This window comes from Camellia sinensis, chromosome 10 (genome assembly GCF_055761805.1).
Source record: "Camellia sinensis isolate YWXY chromosome 10, ASM5576180v1, whole genome shotgun sequence".
Taxonomy (NCBI): domain Eukaryota; kingdom Viridiplantae; phylum Streptophyta; class Magnoliopsida; order Ericales; family Theaceae; genus Camellia; species Camellia sinensis.
The window spans coordinates 106902696-106917997 of record NC_138970.1 but is presented as its reverse complement, the minus strand read 5'-3'; the positions used below and the strand labels follow the sequence as shown (position 1 = coordinate 106917997).

At 41.3% G+C, this 15302-nt stretch overlaps 1 long non-coding RNA gene across 1 annotated transcript; it reads right to left on the bottom strand.

Moving 5' to 3' along the window:
• Positions 1 to 8836: 8836 nt before the first annotated feature.
• LOC145801258 (uncharacterized) lies at positions 8837 to 10968 on the bottom strand. Its single transcript, XR_014342459.1, has 3 exons — positions 10764 to 10968; positions 9979 to 10054; positions 8837 to 9147 (listed from the first exon to the last, which is right to left on the bottom strand). It is a non-coding gene; the product is annotated as an uncharacterized LOC145801258 (long non-coding RNA).
• Positions 10969 to 15302: the final 4334 nt, after the last annotated feature.

Here is a 15302-nt window from a genome sequence, read left to right as displayed (position 1 = left end):
CAAGACCCGTTTGACTTCAAAATCTTTGACGCGGAGTGTAACTACTAAGGCGTCATTGTGCGGTGTCTGAATGCCCTCCAAGTCCCTCGAGGAGAAACTGATCACATCTTTCGCTTCCGTCTTCCCCCTCTTGAGCGCAGACTAAACTGACAAAACTTCCCTCATGTGCTCTGCCTTCTTGATCATACCACGGAGCTTGCAAACACGCGCCGGTTCCACTATGCCGTGGATGACATTCACAACCCCTTGAGGAGGTGCATCTCGGTCATCCGGTCCCCGCGAATCAACCGGAACCTGATTTGCCTTAACGCCCCCATCAATGTAAAGGTCTAGGTGTCCGGTCGTGACTAGCTCTTCCAGGTGTTGCCTCAATGGCAAACAATCCTCAGTCCGGTGGCCTCGCTCCCGATGAAACGTGCAACGATACCGCGGATTGTAGCCCTTTTGTCCATCGCCCAACTTAGTAGGAAACCGGACATACTCCTCATCTCGGATTTCACTAAGTATGTGATAGATCGGAATCTTGAAGACCGTGGTTATGCCAGTCCTTGCCTTCAACCTTCTGTTTGCCTCCGCTACGTCATCTCGGGGGTAGTCATCCCGGTCATTCCGACGTCCTCTACCCCGGTTTTTGCGATTCGAGCCACGGTCCGATTCCTCTGCTCGGTCACTTGAGCGACTGGACTCTTGCCCAACTGCGTGCACTTTGCCTGCTATCTTCTTGTCTGTTGCTACCGGAGTTGCCTTCACGGTAGATGCTGACGCATCATCCTCGACTCGGATGTGCTCATTGATGCGCTGCATGAGCTGGCCCATGGACGTCGGTTGGTGCATGGTAAGCGAGTCCTGCAGTCTATGTCCGACCGAGAGACCACGCTTGTATTGAGTGATTGCAAGGTTGATCGGGCAATCCAAGATCTCGTTGAAGGTCTCCTAATACCTGGAGTTGTATGCCTTCAGTGTGTCGCTCGGTTCCATCTTGACACTTAGTAAGTGATCGACTTCCTTTGGTGTTTTTGTGTTGGTTTTGAAGCGCGTCACAAAGGCTTCGGCCAACTGATGCCACCTTTGTATGCTCCCTTCCGGCAACCTTTCAAACCACTTCAAGCCCAGTTCGCCCAAACTTGACGGAAAGATGAGGCACATAAGAGCATCATTCCGCCTATGTCCGGCCATGACCTGTCGGAAATGACTTACATGCATGTAGGGATCGGTTTTCCCATCGTAAAGCGTGAACTTTGGCTGGTGGAAGCCTGCCGGAAGCAGTGTTGTTTCTATTTTCAGGGAGAAAGGGGTGGCACTTAACCTTGCCAAATCGGAATCCACTAGGAGTGGCGCTGCTTGGCGGGGTGGAGGCATTCCGACCTCCTCGCTGGCGTGAACCCTGTAGGATAACCGCTGGAATGCCGGTATCCTCTGAGCTTCGCGCCGGCGAGCCCGCTCCTTTAAAACCGCCCACAAATCCTCTGCATGAGCGGAGTAAGAGTGCCTCGACGTCGTCACCGGACGTGAGGCCCGGTAAATGCTATCTTACGAGCTAGACTTCTCTGCATGCACGTCGGAATCACCAACCTGGTAACTTCTAGTAATAGAAATGGACGGAGTGCGTCGCTGACTCTGACCGCCTGAATGGCGGGATGGGGTGCGCTCACTGTGGTCACCCACTCCAGCTACACCCTTCCCTTTGACATGCCGCTTGAGCTCATCCATCTCCGCTGCCATTCGCCGGATGACGGCGTCTTGGTCCCTCAACTTGTGCTCCAGACATCGGGCATGTGATTCTCTCCGCCGCCGATGACCGTCTGGACTTCATAAATGACCATAACTTCTTCCGCGCTTATCCCGCGCGTCTCCCGACTGCCCTCCGGGGAATGTCTCCAAATCCACCATTGGAAAGATGGTGGGATGTCCCTCTCTCCGTCAGCTAAACTCCGGGGTGGCTCCGTCGATGGCAGACAACGGAATCTCATCGTTGTTTGCCATGAACGGCGATCAGATGAGCCTGGAAGACAAGGTTTTGCCTGTCAAGTTCCCATAGATGGTGCCAATTGTGCGGGGAGCAAATATTCAAGCAAGCCCGCACTCCTTTCTTCCAAGCTCCGCTTCTATCCGGTCACCTGCGAGCAAATAACGGTGAGCTACCCGGTGGTGTGTGGCTGGAAAAACCCTCCGACGATCGAGTTAGAATACACACACCTTAGGATAGAGAGAAAAAGGAGTGTTTGAGTGTAAGAATTACCTTACAAAGTGTTCCTGTATTGCATATGAGGGGGCGCAGACATGCTTATATACCCTTCTGCGCCCCAAATCTACTCCCATTGGTCTCTCGACACGTGGCTCTGTTATCCCATCTGTCAGCACAAAGCACAGGCCTTCCTACCGGGTTAAGGTGCGTGCATTACAATCTTGCAACGCGTGAGCCGGGGAGCCTCATCTAGGCTGTTCCTCCACCTGTCCGGCCTTCGCGGAACCGAGATCATATAACTCAGTTCCACGTGGGCTTTGCCATTACCGAGCAATATCACGGCCTGATCTTGGAGCCCAATACCTCGGCCCAAATCTGTCCGGCTAACGTCACGGCCCAATCTCAGATCATAAATCTCCCTCTCAGTAAAATTATTATTATTTTATTATTTACTTTATTTTTATATTCTGGTTATCACAGTCTAATCATTTATAGCTATATAATGGCCATTCAGTTAACTCATAACAGATAATCAGACTTATTAGATATTCAAAACGACATTGTGTTTATCTTGTGAAATATACGGAACTACCTTGGGTCCATTGCAAATATACAGAACAACCTTAGGTCCATCATACACATTCGTGTCACATCAATCATATTTACAGATATCATGTTGATTGGACAAATAGAAACTCGTTCACACTTACAAAATCATAAGTTCGGAAAACATACCACAGTAGGATATACAGAAAATAGAGTAATTAAGAAAGTATCTTTATTAAAATATTACTCACAGTGATTCAGTTGTTGACTCGTTCTCGTGGATGATCCTACATAATTCATAAATGTACACACGTTGAATTATATTGCTTAACCGGATTGTCCTTTAACTTATTCAATTCTTTTAGGCTTCATCCTAACTCTTTAATTCATTTAGGATATTCAATTCATGCCTAAGAACGCCTAGAAAGGAATGAGAATGTCAAAATGAGTAAAACATTTAAAATATGTTGAAACAGGGCAGTTCGCTCGAGAGCAACATTGGTCGCTCGAGCAGACCACATGGTCTGTAAAAGTACTGGATGGTCCGAATCTAGGCTTGATGTTTGCTCGAGCCAAGGTACAATTAAAAGGCGATCACTCGAGTGGTGACTTGGTCACTAGAGCTAACTGCAAATCTCTACAAAACTTCTGGATGCATGAAATGTGCGCTCAAGTGACAGGTTGTTCGCTCGAGAGGTGGAGCAGAATTCTGGAATTTACATAACAGAATTGAACCTCCAAAACTTGTGTTTTCAAATCAAAATCTTGCATGGCTTGTATACAACTTCACAAACACTTAAAACTCATCTATAAACATGGATTCAAGACTAATTCTCAAGCCTCGTAGCCAAATTTCATGAATTCAACTCAAATGATCATGCATGTATGATTAAACTTCAAATTCTTTTCCAAAGCTTCAGAAACATAAAATTCACTTTCAAAACTATATAAATCATAGAATTAAGTTCTAAAACTTCATAATTCATGAATGCATGTAAGGTATGATCCTTAATTTCAACATGGATGACAAAAATCATGCTCAAAATGATGGAATTCAACAAAATTGTGCATGCATGCATGAATTGACTCTAAATTCATCATCTTTAGCTCATTTCTAGCTCAATACTTGTGATTAGTCTTCTAATCTTTAAGAAATCACTAAATGCATAACTTAAATTCATGAATTAGAAGTCAAATTCTTAACTAGAGTCTAGTACTTTGCTTGATTATGCAAAAACCTAGCTTTCTTTAGCCAAAATCCAAGTTCTCTAGCTTCTTCTCTCTATAGAATAGTCTCTCTCTCTCTCTCTCTCTCTCTCTCTCTTTAACTTGCAAAATTTCAGCCAAATGAAATGTTTGAGCTCAATTTCTTAATTATAACATATATACACATGTTGATTAGATTATGGTGCTAATTAAGGTTTAAAATTAACTATTCACATTTACTTTTAATTAATTTAATCTGAATCAAATTTTAATCAAACTTTTCAATAAGCTCCAAAAATTATGCCGATCTCAATAAATTAACCCATTTCGATTTTTGATGCCATTAAGGCCTTCAATTTTCATATTATAACAAAAATCACAATAGTTATTCCTATGGTTAACATATATGAATCCAAATATCACATTAAACATATAATTAGCATTTAAATCCACACCTAGCACATAAGCACATGTGTAATTAAGAGCATAATACGTGACGGGGTGTAGACGTCCCCGAACGTCCCGGGAGGGAATCCCGTTTTGTTCATTTGGGCTCACTACAGTTCGGACTCAAATTGTCACGGTCCTGTATCTAATCTCGCAGAGTGCAATGCAAGACCGATGAATTATCAAAGAGTCCAAATCCGGCAAATCGTTTTTGAAAACAGATTTGTTTGAAAGAAGTGCCAAACATGGACTGCTTTGCCAGATACAGAGTCGCCACCTAAATATTTTATTTTGAGAGAATTTAGGAAACCCTGACTCGTGCCTAAGGCCACCTGTCCGTCATCACCAAAGTTTCCTCGGCTTGGGAACTTGGGTACGATTGGGGAAGGTCAGCCATGAGCACCCTCGCTCGCCCGATTAAAGATCGGCCACTACTAAGCATGATATCGAGTTTTGAAAACATATGTGCTCTTATTCCGGTTATTAGCCTAGAATTACTATGTGATGCGCACAGCATACAAGTATAGACTGAGTCACCTGAATTGAAACAAAACATCTTATGTTCATTTTGAAAAACGGTTTGAAGGTGCTACTCGCAAGTAGGCTAAAACACGGATTCCAATGAATTGTTCCAATTCAAGCAATCCAACCTTCACCCACAGGCATTTAGACCGTTATATCACATAAGCAATTAGCCTCATGGCAAGCATGTTGTCATGTTAACATTCACATACATACAACTCCGAGCCAAAATAAGAAACTAGTTAGTAATCATGCATGATCCTAGTTCATGTTAGCAATGGCTAATGCAACGCATGCAAAATGCAACTAAGATAGGCTCGGCTATCCTAAGAATGGCATATGAGGTGCGACAATCCAATACATGTATTTAACTTGGAATTGAAATACAATGCAGTTAGCATGATGCGCCGAGCCCGGTGCATGCAATACAGATGAATGATGCAAACATGCTATCATAAGTATGCTAATTGAAATGTGCCCTAAAACTAACCATTGAAAGCAGGTAAGTAAAAGGGAGAAAGAAGTAGGGGTTAGAAGACATGCACACACTCACGCACACTTATTACAACATTGCCCCCTCTCGGAGGGTTCGAATAAATAATACAAACCAAATAAATAATTAACTACTCTAGAAAATTAAATATTACAAAATTCTAATTAATTAACAAATTAATTACAAAAGGAGGTAGCCGCAGCCCTGCCTCAGAATGATGGGACGATGCATGCTCGATTCGCCTCGCTCGGAAACCCGTTGCCATGCCATATGTTGCCTCTATTTGCACTGTTCTGCACCTCTGAGAACTGTGAAAATCCTTGAGATGCCTCTGAATTACTCCCTGAGCATTGTGGGATGTCACCGGCCAAAAGATAGGACCACCGGCCATTAGGAAGTGGTCACCGACCAAAAGTGGGGCCATCGGCTGGACTTTGGTAGCCAGCCGGCACTGAAGAGGGCCGACCGGCCATCTGTTCCTACAGAACTCTGTTTTTGCTGCAGCAGAGGACAGACAGTGCATGGCAAGGAATTTACAAGACGATGTATACACGACCACCCTCCCTATCATGCTATCAACTCAAGGGGGTTTGGTTCTCAACCCTCGGTCCACCAATCACGCATTTCAATGCATGATGGCCAAAGGCGCCAAGTGTGCAATTTGATATCAAATGAAATGCACAAAAACACATAAGGGCCCCAACCTCTATAATGATTGATTTAAGAGGCAAGGGATGCGCACACAATGCTATGCAACCTAAGCATGCAAGCAAACTAATGCAACATGAGCATGCAAGCAACAATGCTATAAAGGCAACTAGCATATAACAATATGCAAAGACAAGCATGCAAACAAGCATGTAACTTAACAAGTATGCAAGATTGATGAACATGCAACAACATGTCAATAGGCTAACATTTAATAATATGCAAAGGCAAGTATACTTAGACCAATGTAATACATGCATGATGAACTTAACAAAGCAACACAAGCATGCAATAGACAATAGGCAATAGGCATACAACCTAAACATGTGAACATGTATAGCATGCAACAACATGCAAAATGAAACAAGCATGCAACAACATGGTGAGATGGACTTACACTAACATGGGTAGCTCTCAAGCATGCCAAAATCAGTGGCCAAATGGACTAAAATGATGGCTTGACATGCACCAAAATGAAACTCATGCAATGGCTCACAAATAGGGTGTAAAAGCACAACTCTCAAACACATTGAAGACATGATAAACATGAGAATATGGCACACCTGTAAACTCTGAAATATCATATCCAATGATGCCAAAACACTAAAATGCCTCAAGCAACACATGCAAGAGACCCCAAAACTCAAAGGTAAGCAAGGCTATTACATTACAACCATGCATGGCAAGCACCAATCGACCAAGAGGCCTAAAAACAGAGCCTAAAATGTGAACAAAACATGTTTGGAGTGTGACCAAAAGGTGCTAGAATAAGGGGTCAAAACAACATGCAATGTGAGCTAGTAAGCATGATTTACACTACAAGCCTATGAAGCACGTGAGGGGCCACCAAACCAGCCAAAAATAGAATCATGGCATGCCAAAATATGACAAAAAATCCATTGAAACATGCAAGAATGACATGCTCCTTTGATAAGCTATGAATAGGATTACTTTACACATGCAAGAGGCAAACAAAAGGGGACCAAACCAGCCATGGACAAAGGCTAGGCAGGTCCCAAAAGTCACTAAAAAGTGCCTGAAATAAGCCTCCAAATGATATAAACATATGCTCCTTTGATAGGCCAACAATGCTAGTAAACAAGACAAGGGGTGAGAGGATAATCCCTCTCTGATTTTGGGGCTCAAAATAGTATGCTAGCCACTGAAAATCTACTGGATTTTAGTGGCTAGAAGGCCAAACAAAGCTCACTTCAAAGGCCTTAATGCATGGCTCAAAACAAGATGAAAACAAGAATACAAGGGGGTAGATGACCCCCAACAGAAAAATGACCTTAAACAAACTTGTTAAGAAGCTCAAAATAAGACTTTTTTCAGTTTACACCAAAGCTCAAATATGCTTGAAAGTATGGCTAAAATAAGGATCAAAATGATGCTCAAAAGGGGAGAAAATGGTTACCCTTGTGGCACAGCAAGAACCAGCAACCTCTGGACCCAAAAACCAATACCTTAGTCTCTAAAAACGGCCTCCAAGATGCTTAGAGTGATGGTGGAAGGGTTAGGTTAGGAGATGGTATGCAAAAGGGTCAAGAGCTCACTCTTTTAGGGCTCAAAGGGAGAGATACAAAAAGGGATGTATCTATGAGCCTTCACCAAAATCTGAACCCTTGCAATGATGAGGGAGGGCTTCCTTTATAGACCAAGGAGACCAAAGATTCTCCAAGAAGCCAAGAAGCTAGGCCAAAGATCCTCCATACACGTGTATGGAGGATCCAGTCTGTGCCCTCCAGCTGGCACAGCTGGAACCAACTCACAAAGACAAAGCTGCAGAGAGCTAGCCAACCAGGTCAAAAGGTCCAAGGTGGTCGACCATCCCTATGATGAAGCCCCAGAAGTTAGCTTTCCAATGGAGCTAGCCTTGCATTAAAATTCCAACTGTGCAAAAAGTTATGCCTGTTTTGGTGAAGCTGCGCAGATTCGGTCCAACCGGATTGATGCCCTACTTCAACTAACTATATCTCCCCCGTCCAGACTTCGCTTTAGGAGATTCTTGAGCATAAAATGAAGCCCCGGAAGTCTTCTTTCCAACGGTGGTGGCCTCATAGCTTAAATCCAAATGTATAGACAGATAAGTCTGATTTAGCGAGGACCGCTCGACTTTCTCTCTTAACGGTTCATGCCCATTTTCTTCCCCAACTTGGTTTCTTCCTTCTTTTCTTCAACTCCAAACCCCTAACAAGGTGTTTTGAAAGATTTTTCAAAGATTTCAACTCTCTTTCATTCATTTCCACTTTGTCCTGGCTCGGTTTACCGAAAAGCACGGCATTTAACAAAATGTGAGCCTCGAGACATTGTAGGAACTTTATTTCAAAAATATTTCGAAAGAGAGGGTTTTAAGATCTAAAATCTTTTGATCAAGAAATGGGATGTGAGGTTAGGGTTTGACTCTCCTCTTACCGAAGAAATTGAACCTTTGCCCTGCTCAACTTTCTCCACCAAGTAAACCATCAGTAGTGCCCATGTCTTAAGGACGGTCAAAAATGGGGTGTCTACAGGTTCCCTTCTTTGACAGAGCTTGAAGTCATGAAATGACATGAGTGAATGTCAAACCCCAGAGACGACCCATTTTTGACAAGGCCGGAGACTTGGACTGTAACGACCCAATCTTGGCAAGGCAAAACCCTGCCAAGAGGGTGCACCTCAAACGTTATAGCACCTTTACACCACAATTCCTGTATAATTCTTACATCACATCACCACATCACCAAAAGTGCATAAGACCTTTCAATTGCCTAACATATATGAGATGATCTATTCAAAGACAAAAAAAGTATTATCATGCTACAAGATAGTTCCCAAGCATTTCCTCTCCAAAAAAATATAATACATACTAATCACGAATCCATCAATACATCCAACTTCATAAGCAATATTTACAATCAACCTCCTTCATAAAAAAAAGGGTAAGCTTACATCCTAGAATGACCCTAAGCAAAACCTCAACCACAAGATGCCCACCTGTGATCCTTCAAAAAAATTCTAGTCTTCCAAGTTGAGGCGAGCCACACAAAAGTCTATGAATCTGAAAAAAATTATTTTAAAAGAATGAGCTAAAGCCCAATGAGTATACCAATACCATGGAGTTATAAAACTTGCTCCTACCAATAGGGTTCAAAATAAAGATACTAAACATAAGAGCTTAATTGGACTTAAATTTATACAAAATAAAAATAAAAATGATGAAATACAATTTTCATAAAACGTTATCAAGATTTTTCCAAGGAATCTCATAAGGCAGAAAAAAAAATACATTTGGATAATGAAAGTAAACAAAAAATATAACTTTTCAATACATTAAGATTTCCTGTCCATCATACAATCCACTACATAGCCTTAGGGTCGCGTTACCTCGCGACTTAGGTGGTGACGGTACCGTTACCCAAAACATAACCATAGGAACATAGCTCATGTCATCGTAGCACTTCAATTCTCGTTTCAATGTTTCGGTCCCCGGGACCCCTTATACATACAACGACCCTTATGGTCCTTAAAACATTTCAGTCCCCAGGACCCCAAAGCATTTTGGCCCTTGTGGCCCCAAAGGCTATATTCGGTTATATGATCAATAAAATAAATACCCTCACATAACATTTCACTGTCATTCAATCATCATCATCATAAAATTTGAAAGACTCAACTTAAATAAATTCTCATAAAAAAATTAATGCTTCATTATACAAATGAAATCATATCTTTATTAAAACTCAACCCTTGGCCTCAATAAATTTTTAGATTTTCTTTTTATACATATATCATGATGAAATGTATTATTCATTTCCTTTAATTCAAAAATTATTTTCAAACTTTGTAATAAAGATAGAGGTAAGGTAATTTCCATGGTAAGTATACTCACCTCCAAATTAGCAAAAGCATAGATTGAAACTCTACGAATTAATTCCCAAGAGGTGTAGAGACGCCTCCCTCCAGTCCTAATAATTGGTAAATAGGATCTAAAATTAAGGAAAAACTTTCAATGAAAATTACAACATCTACAAAATTTATCCTAAATAAGACATGCTATGGAATGACAAGCTAAAGAACTCCTCCAACTTCAAGTCACCCAAACAAACTTCTTATCTAATCTCCACAACACCCATCCTTTGTACATTTTTTTGAGCTAATAAACTTTTTAAATATCCAATCAATTTATATGCACAATACCACCATCAATTAACTACAAAAATCAAAAATCAACATTTTCATAAACTCAACAACTTAAGTAAAACCACTTCAATCATTTATAAAATTCCTCCATAGAACATAGAGATACCCAATCTACCATTTATCAAGTCAATTTCAACATATAAATTTCCTAACACCAAAATCCCCAATTTTTACATCACATTCAAACCCTAGATTAACCCAAATCTTAATCTCCAAAACAACCATCAAATTGATCATTTTTCTACATGTAAAACACTCATAGAAACTGATTGAGAGTATAAAACTCAACAATCAAACCCAAATCATAATAGATCTAAAATAGAAAAATTTCATCATCTTTAACTCAAAATATGTAAAACCCAATTTAAATAATTAATCTTCAAATCTTCATTTTTAAGCCTCTAAAAATCCATCTTGAATCAATTTATGTCTAGATTATTTTAACTATACTAAAAAAAAGATGAAATTTCTTACCTTATGATGATTTTTCCACAATTTTTTTGCTTGACTCTTGGTATCCCACAAAACCCTCTTCTCCTTTGTTCTTCCTTCAATTCTCAAGCCTTGAGTTCCTTCCTTCTCTCTCTCTCTCTCTCTCTCTCTCTCTCTCTCTGGACCTTTCTCTCTTTACGGCTCAAGCTCTCTTCCTGAATGTCAAAGAATGAATTCAATGGGCTCTATCTAATACAACGTATAAACAATGAATAAACACACACACAACCTTCTTTTCACATCCAGATTTTCTCAACACACACACACCCACAAACACACCCAATTCTAGATTATTCTACAATTTACTGTATGATCAAAATTAATTTAACTAAGCAACACTTAGTCTTAATAAATCTTGATTAACACATAATTAAATCAATCATGACTAATCCCAAATCCCACTTAATTTAATTAGTCTAATTTGACTTCCTTTAGAGCCCAATTAATAATATTTAAATTTATTAATCTGAATCAGATTTTTTTTTTTTTTAATCAAACTCCCAAAAGGCTCCAAATATTAAATTAAACTTATTGTCATCATCAATTTTGATTTCTCAAACCATTTAGGCCTTCAATTTCTAATCAGATTCCAAATTTCCGTCAATAAATTACATATTCAAATTGGACACCCCATAAATAAATTTTAATTCGCAATAATCACAATTCTCAATCCTAATAATTTAATTAACCTAATTAACTCCAATTCAGACCTAAGTAATCGAATCTCAATTCTACTAAACTGAATCAAATATTTAATTAAACTCCCAAATGGGTCCGTAATTAAAAATTAAATTGATTCAACTTCTTAATTTCACGTCCTTAAGCCATTTGGACCCTTAATTTCTAATTGCAAAATAAATCTTTAAAAGAATCATATACGAATCAGATTCCACAATTATCATAAATCCCAAACTAAATTAGGATAACGACTAATTAAAATCCCAAATCTCCTTAATTAGCCAAATATAAAATATTATACGTGGCGGGGTTGTCACATGGACAAACAAACATAATATAGAAAAATAAATGGTTGTGCCCGCAGGCTGCCTACGCATCCCTTTGCAAGGAATCAAACCAGCGTAGTTAAGGGGCAGGATGCAAAATGATATGCAGAAAGATTTTGATAATTGGACTTATACGCTACGCGAAGTCGGTTTGAAAATTGGACTTATACGCTACGCGAAGCCGGTTTGATAGTTCAGGATTTATGCAAAGCAGTGTAATGTAGTGGCTAAAATGCAATGTAATAGCTAAAAGGTGAAGGTACCTTACAGGGGCAATTGACAATGACTTACCTCATGCTGCTGGAGACCTTCCCCTTTTTCTCGGTTGAACCGCAGGTACTACTTTTCTCCTTGACCATGGTCCCAGCTTTCCCTATTCTCCAACAGGGTGACAGACTAGGTTGGTTCAGTATCCAGAATTGAGGCGCATACACATGCTATCTCAATCTATGGGGCTGCCATACAGATTTCAAGTCGAGGATATACCCCTGGGTATTTAAACCAGACTTTAGTCTCAGAAATCCCAAACTTTTGCGTTCTAAGCATAAGCCATTCGAACTCTAGTTTCCACCGTCTCAGTTGATCTCCTAGGAACTCACCGCTAACACAGGCAGGTGGCTATACTAGACCACCAGAAGTTGTTCGGGCACGACAAACACCAAAGGAATTGCACCTTTAGAGGATTTAAGGTCTCCTAGACCGGAGAGTGCACAAGACAGTGCAAATGAAGGTGCAGGATTTAAGGCTCCCAGACCACAGAGTGCACAAGACAGTGTGATGCTATGCACTAATAAGTGCAAGTAAGGTGTGTAAGAAAGCGCGAGCAATGCATCAACAAGTACAGGTAAGATGCGCACGAAAGCGCGAAGCAATGCATGCAAAATGCAATGGTGAATGCAAAGAGGAAAATACTCCAACCATGCTGGAATCATGAAAGGAGGAAAAACAAACAATCAGGCGCGCATACGACATAACCTAAGATAAATTCCAAACACGCTGAAATCATGTGAGGAAAGGGACACTCAAACCACGTTGAAATCGTAAAAGGAGGTCTAAAACAACCTGCCCAGGTGTGTACACAATGCAACCTTAGATGAATTCCAAACACGCTGAAATCGTGTGAGGAAAAGAACACTCTAACCATGCTGAAATCGTGAGAAGAGGCCCGAAAAACCGCCCAGCGCGTCTACAACGCAACCTGAGATAAATTCCAAACACGCTGAAATCGTGTGAGAAAAAGAACACTCTAACCATGCTAAAATCATGAGAAGAGGCCTGAAAACAACCGCCCAGGTGCGCGCATAACGCAACCTAAGATGAATTCCAAACACGCTGAAATCGTGTGAGGAAAGGAACACTCTAACCACGCTGAAATCGTGAGAAGTGGTCTGAAAACAAACCGCCCAGGTGCGCGCACAACGCAACCTAAGATAAAACCCGCCCAGGCCCGCACATCACGCGTCCTGAGATAAATTCCAAACACGCTGAAATCGTGTAAGGAATGGGACACTCAAACCACGTTGAAATCGTGAGAGGAGGTCCGAAAACAAAAAGCCCAAGCTCGTACACGACGCAACCTGGGATAAATTCCAAACACGCTGAAATCGTGTGAGGAAAGGGACACTCAAACCACGCTGAAATCGTGAGAGGAGGTCGAAAACAAAACACCCAAGCGCGTACACGACGCAACCTGGGATGAATTCCAAACACGCTGAAATCGTGTAAGGAAATGGACACTCTAACCACGCTGAAATCGTGAGAAGAGGTCTAACAACCCGCCCAGCGCGTCTACAACGTAACCTGAGATAAATCCGCCCAGGCCCGCGCACACGCGTCCTGAGATAAATTCCAAACACGCTGAAATCGCGTAAGGAACGAGACACTCAAACCACGCTGAAATCCTGAGAGGAGGTCCAATAAACCGCCCAGCGCATCTACAACGCAACCTGAGATAAATTCCAAACACGCTGAAATCGTGTGAGGACAAGAACACTCTAACCACGCTAAAATCGTGAGAAGAGGTCCGAAAAACCACCCAGGTGTGCGCACAATGCAACCTAAGATGAATTCCAAACACGCTGAAATCGCGTAAGGAACGGGACACTCAAACCACGCTGAAATCGTGAAAGGAGGTCCAACAAACTATCAGGCCCGTGCTCGGCGCCACCTGAGAAACTCCCGGAGGACAACAATCCTAAACGCAGCTCGGCGTAAAAGGATAAATGATACAAGATAACACAAGATGCAAATAAACGCAATAAGTGCGATGATACAGTACATGTTACAAGCAATGTAGAGCATGATGTTTAGGGAATGCAATAAATAGACAAAGCGGCACTTTAGAAAGCACCTCATGGAGTGAGTGGCGGTAAACCGCTTTACTCTGACGGGGATCTCTTCTTGCATTCTTCGAATACTTACCTTCAACTCACAGTATAAAGGTTTTGAAATGCTGATAAGGAGCAACATCTACATGTAGAAACCACAAATGTCGTTTTTCGTCCTAATCATATTCATAACTTTCCCTCATTGCAAACATAGTCAAGATGCCTCCAGCAGGGAATGGTACTCAGGAAGAGCACATCTGATTGTCATTCTGGCTTTGAAACAATCAACACAGTATTCTGTTCACTCTGAACACGCAGCTCATACAGCACACTGCTCATTCTGAACACACAGCCCGTAACACTGTACTCTGTTTCTTTTGAACATACAGCTCATAACACAGTATTCTGGTCATTTTGAACACACGGCTCGTAATAGTACACTGCTCACTCTGAACACACAGCTCATAACACATTACTCGGTTTATTCGGTACACAGCTCATTCCGAACATATGGGATGTAGTGACAGAACTTGCAGAAGTTGAAACAAGCTCAGACGCTCCAAATTTTCCCTCTTTTCTTTTGCTTTGCAGCCCAGAACTTTCATAGCTTCAGATGGGTCCTGGTTTTTACTGTTCTCATATGACCTGGGTTGAACCCTGCGGTTTTATGAAAGAAAAAATTCTGTTTTGCACAAATATGGAGAATGACATGGCGCTTTGAGCACAAAATGATTTTTTTGAAAGTGAGTTGAGAAAAGGGTTCTCAACCGGGTATTGAGCCTACAACTGACCACAGCCAAAATGACTCAACAACGGAAAACAAAATGTAGAACAACCTAAACACAACTCAACAAAGGAAAAACAAGGTAAAACAACCTAAACACATCTATTGACACTCAAACGACTCAAAACAAGAATCGAAACAAACAAAAACACACAAACACAACACTCAGCTGTGTTATAAAGGCAAGAGACCTCTCGGTGCACGAGGAGCCAGTTTCTCCAAATATTGTTTCCCACCCTTTCTCACTTGTGAATCTCACATCACTCAGCCCTCAAGCTCTGTTTTTCTAAAAAAGCCCTTTTTCTCACTTTTTCTCTCAGTGCACATCTCTCTATTCTTCAATCTCTCATTTTTTTATCCCTCCCCTGGGTGGTTGATGGATAAGCAGGAAGTTGTGGGCTCTTGC